Raw genomic sequence first — 5,853 nt, 5'->3', positions numbered from 1 at the left:
AAGAGGCTACGACCCGACGGAGATGGACTTCAGTCATGTACCAACGTCCCAGCAGCAGCTGATGCCCCGGCAGGATCTCCCGAAGGAAGACAACAGACATGGCTGGAACATATGGTCCCGGCTCAACAACGACAGAGCGGCGCAAACTAAATCGACAGCTCCCAAGAAAGAGCCGGAGCAGAAAGAACGCCGAGAGCCTCCCGCACCGAGACCTCCGCGTCTACCGAGTTTAAAGAATTGTCCATACAAGGTCATCATCCGACCTAAAACCACGGTGGATCTGCAATCTGTGGCTCCACGCTCCTACGATCTCAAATTAGGGATTGAAGCGGCCCTCGACACACCTCTACAAGAAAAGCCAACACTGCGCGTTGTTAGCCAGCAGAACATTATAATGGTATGTACTCACTGTGAAGAAGATGCGTTCCGCCTTGCCAAGCTTAATAGTCTGCACCTCGACGGCAAGGGTATAACAGTCACCGCCTGTGTTGCCTTGCCAGAGGATGTTTGCAGGGGTGTAATACATAATATCAAGCCTGAAGTGGGTGATGACTCTATCTTCCAAGACGTCTCCTCACCCAGCCATACAATCCTGGGAGCGCGCCGTCTGGGCAAGACTACGGCGGCAGTCATCGTCTTCGCCGGCCAGAAAGTTCCATTCACGGTCAACAACGGAATCTGAGGCAGACCTCTCTTCCCGAAGCTTGGGGAATTTATGCCACTCCGTGTACGAGAATACGCGCTGTTTTTTACCCACGATAACAAACTCGGCCTCACAAATATAATGGTCAGTGCCATGGTTCTCAGCCAAGTTATTCCATTCAGCCTCAGTCACGTTCTCGACCAAGGTGAGATCAGGCTAGAGTCTCTACACGCGGATGTCCCGATTCAGGTCGGAAATTTAGGGTCATTGATAAGCATCAGGTCCAGACTCATGGCATTGTGCCAGAGGTGCTTACCCTATTGGTATGATATTATAACCCCAGACATGAAGCAGGGTATTAAAGTCTCCTGCGATTATAAGGGGGCGTCAGCCTGCCATGTCTACGGCCTTGCGGAGCAGAGTCTTAAACCACTGCCTTCTATCGTTAGGACTAAAGTAAATGTTAAGAACATATATGCTGCCTCGGTTGACCAGAGAAGGTATGATCTCTACCATGAAATACACAATATTACTACCAATATTACTATATTATTAATATTATATATTACTAAATATGTGTTACATGATTGAGTTTGTTAGTAACGAGAGTACATGTCCCCCTCACCGTGGACTGTACGGTGACCGAGCAAAACCGATCATCGAGATGCCAGGTGAGAGAGTTTTCTGCCCATGTCTGGGTTTCCTGTCCTATCTGCCCATGTGGGCTGCTGCTGCTGCTGCTGCTGCTGCTGCCGCCGCCGCCGCCGCCGCCGCCTCAGCCGCCGCTGCTGCTGCTGCTGCTGCCGCTGCTGGTGGTGGTGGTGGTGGTGGTGGTGGTGGTGGTGTCCCCTGGCTCTAGATGTAGACCTGGATCGGCTTCTGGGCTTGAAGCGAACTATGGAAGCATGTGGTGGTGTCCCCGGGCTCTAGATGTAGAGCTGGATCGGCTTCTGGACTCGAAGCGAACTATGGAAACATATATTCCCCTTCAGCGACCACGGGAACAGCTCCCTGGAACGGTTGTGACCGCTTGACCGCGATCGGGAGTGGCGGCCACTTGCGGCTGGGGGCGATGCTGGTCGAGCTCTGGGAACTGGAGCTCGGCACCGCAGTACTCTGGGGTGGGGCTTCTCATCCAGCTCCTTTCGTATCTGGCTCGTGCTCTTCGATGTCGTCGAACGACGTTGGGATTTGAAAGCGTTGTCTTCATTCTTTCCCTCCGGTAAGATGGCTGTCGCCGCACAACTTTCATATTGACACGTGTACTTATCTTTATCGGGCAACCACGTTTTGCCGCTTAACAACTGTAATCGCACAGCGAGGGACGCGCCTGCATGTATCCGACGTTTCTGGAAAGTTATCGACGCTTCTATCCGCGTGTCTGTTGTCACCGAACCTTGTGTTATCAGATTTCGTCACGTGACACGAATGGTGTAGAACTTTGTGGACGACACGCGGGTCGCATCAGTTAATCTGGAACATTCGACGACTGATCTATAAAAGCCGACGCGCTTGACCCGCTAATCAGTTTTCCGACGATCGCCGACCGTGTTCGCCGCTATCGTTGTGCCATAAGTGTAGCCTGTTTTTGTGGGCACAGGTTCGCGCAATAAAAGCTAGTTTTGTATTCCACCGTATTGCTTCTTTCTTCACCGTCACTACCACGTGACATCTGGTGGAGGTGCTTTTCGACCATGTACAGGACGCCCCCGACAAGCCGTGATCCCAGCCCAGACCACAAACAGAACACCAACGTAGTCCCGGACCACCGAGCAAGCCGCCGTCTTCAACAGCTGCCCCCGGAGCACGGACTTCTACCTGAGAAGACCAAGAAGATTGTGGCCAAGGCAACCGCAATGGCAGCCCCAGCGTCCCCCATCGTGCTGCAGCAGCCCAGGGAACCACCAACGTTCCGCGGTTCCACATTTGAGGACCCGGAAACCTGGCTGGAAACGTATGAGAGGGTCGCTACGTTTAACAACTGGGCAAGCGACGACAAGCTACGACATGTCTATTTCGCATTGGAGGACGCCGCCAAGACGTGGTTCGAGAATCGAGAAGCCACCTTGACGACGTGGGACCTCTTCCGAAGCGGCTTCCTGCAAACATTTCAAAGCGTCGTGCGAAAAGAGCGAGCCCAAGCTCTACTGGAGACAAGAGCGCAGCTGCCGAATGAGACGATCGCGATTTTCACTGAGGAAATGAGCCGTCTGTTCCGCCACGCCGACCCAGAAATGTCCGAGGAGAAGAAAGTACGTCTACTGATGCGTGGTGTAAAGGAGGAACTTTTCGCCGGTATGGTAAGAAGCCCACCGAAGACCGTCGACGAGTTTCTTCGTGAGGCGACGAGCATCGAGAAGACACTGGAATTGCGGAACCGGCAATTTGACCGACGCACCAAGCCAACAAGCTACTCCGGAATTCAATCACTGGCCACGGACAATTTATGTGAGACCATCAGGCCATCGTGCGCGAAGAACTGCGCAAGGTCTTGCCATCGTCGCAGCCTCAAGTGGCCTCGATCGCCGACATCGTGAAAGAAGAGGTGCACCGATCGCTAGGAGTTCCTGAGGTGCAACCACAATTACCGCAGCCCCAGCCAGAAGCGATGACTTACGCCGCCGTCGCACGCCGTCAAGCTCCCCATCCGCGACAACGCCAGGGCCCTGTAACGCCACAATTCCGTCGTCCACCGCCGCCGCCGCCAGCACGCCCACCCGTCGCCCAGCGCACCTACGCGAGGAAGACGGACATTTGGCGCGCCCCCGACCACCGCCCGCTCTGCTACCACTGCGGCGAAGCCGGCCACGTGTACCGCCGATGCCCATACCGCGACCTGGGATTGCGAGGCTTCGCCGTGAACGCACAGCGCCCGAGGGAAGGTGAACGCCCTCGTGACATCGCCGACTACCTCGCCGCTACTCAGTGGAGCCCTCGACGACCGTCCCGTTCGCCGTCACCAGGCCGCTACCTGTCGCCGCAGCACCGACCATACACCGGCCCAGCCCGGGGCCGCTCTGCGAGCCCATATCCGGAAAACTAAAAGCAGCAACCGATGGAGGTGCGGTTGCTGTTCGTCGAACTGACGAAGATCCTCCGCCGCCGACGAAGACGACGAAGAAACCATCTCGACGACCTAATGACGACACGCCGCCGTCCCGACGAAGTCAGGAAGCCAAGACTACACCGACGAAAGACGACTTGACGAAGCGACGTTCCAGCTTCAGTTCAACACGACGCAGCCGTGATCCGACGCCACGACCTAACTGCAACGCCAGACAAAGAACCACCGACCTTGACGTGCTTCTCGACGGACACGCAGTCACTGCCTTAGTCGACACAGGGGCCGATTACTCCGTAATGAGTGGACACATCGCCGCCCAGTTGAAGAAGGTTAAGACTGTATGGGAGGGCCCCCAAATTCGGACCGCTGGAGGGCACCTCATTACGCCGACTGGAATCTGCACGGCAAGAATTACCATTCATGCCCGGACTTACCCTGCCACCTTCGTTATCCTGCAACGGTGTTCACGAGACGTCATTCTCGGCATGGACTTCCTGAACCAACAGGGCGCAATCATCGACCTGAAGTCGCAGTCAATAACGCTGTCGGAAGATCAAGCGATACCATCGGAGAGCCCTTGTAGTCACCACGCCTTGAGTGTGCTCGAAGATCAAGTGAGCATCCCGCCTCGCTCCAGCATCGTTATTTCGGTCGGCACCGAAGTACCCGCTGACGTAGAAGGCGTCATCGAAGGCGACCAACGTCTACTACTCGACCGTGAAATTTGCGTCGCAAGAGGGATCGCTCGACTGCATGGAGGAAACACGAGAGTGTTGCTGACAAACTTCAGCCAGGAGTTCAAGTACATCAACAAGGGCACGACGATCGCATTCATCGAGGAAATACAGGAAACCAGCGATGCCTTTGTCCTCTCGGATTCTGTTGCATCTACCCCGACGACCGCAGTTCCCGAGCCAGACTTCAACATAAATCCAAGTCTCCCCGTGATTAAGCAGCAACAGCTCAGAAGTCTGCTTCGACGATACAAAGACTGCTTTTCGACGTCATCAAGGATTCGACAAACACCAGTCGCAAAGCATCGCATAATCACCGAAGAGAGCGCTCGACCACTACCCCAGAGCCCTTACCGAGTTTCGACGCGAGAACGCGAAGCTATAAGACAACAAGTCGACGAAATGCTGCGCGACGACATCATCCAGCCGTCGAAAAGCCCGTGGGCGTCTCCAGTTGTTTTAGTGAAGAAAAAGGACGGAACCCTACGTTTCTGCGTCGATTATCGTCGACTGAACAAAATCACGAAGAAAGACGTATACCCCCTCCCACGGATAGACGACGCATTAGATCGGCTCTGCAATGCTAAATACTTCTCATCGATGGAGCTCAAGTCTGGCTACTGGCAAATAGAAGTCGACGAAAGGGATCGCGAAAAGACCGCCTTCATCACGCCAGACGGCCTCTATGAATTCAAGGTTATGCCATTTGGACTGTGCTCGGCGCCTGCAACGTTCCAGCGCGTGATGGACACGGTTTTAGCAGGATTGAAGTGGCAGACCTGTCTTGTTTACTTGGATGACGTCGTCGTCTTCGCCGGAAATTTCGACGATCACCTTAAGCGGCTTGCGACAGTATTAGAGGCCATCAAGTCATCAGGGCTCACCCTGAAGCCGGAAAAGTGTCGCTTCGCTTACGATGAGCTTCTATTTCTAGGCCATGTCATCAGCAAATCTGGAGTGCGCCCCGACCCGCAGAAGACAGCTGCCATCGCAAAGTTCCCGCAGCCAATCGACAAGAAGGCAGTGCGCAGATTCCTTGGCATGTGCGCCTACTATAGGCGCTTTGTCAAGGACTTTTCGCGCATCGCGGAGCCGCTAACACATCTAACGAAATCTGATGTCGAGTTCAATTGGGAAACGCCGCAGGCCGACGCATTTCAAGAACTAAAACGACGCATGCAGTCACCGCCGGTACTTGCACACTTCGACGAAGACGCCGATACCGAAATCCACACTGACGCCAGTAGCCTAGGCCTCGGTGCCGTCCTAGTCCAGAGGAAAGAAGGACTTGAACGGGTGATATCGTATGCTAGCCGGTCGCTGTCAAAAGCGGAAAGCAATTATTCTACGACTGAAAAGGAATGCCTCGCCATCATTTGGGCTACAGCTAAATTCCGCCCTTACCTCTATGG

This window comes from Dermacentor andersoni, chromosome 3, assembly GCF_023375885.2.
Source record: "Dermacentor andersoni chromosome 3, qqDerAnde1_hic_scaffold, whole genome shotgun sequence".
NCBI classification, from domain to species: domain Eukaryota; kingdom Metazoa; phylum Arthropoda; class Arachnida; order Ixodida; family Ixodidae; genus Dermacentor; species Dermacentor andersoni.
The sequence above is the reverse complement of the archived record's forward strand: the minus strand, read 5'-3'. Positions refer to the sequence as shown.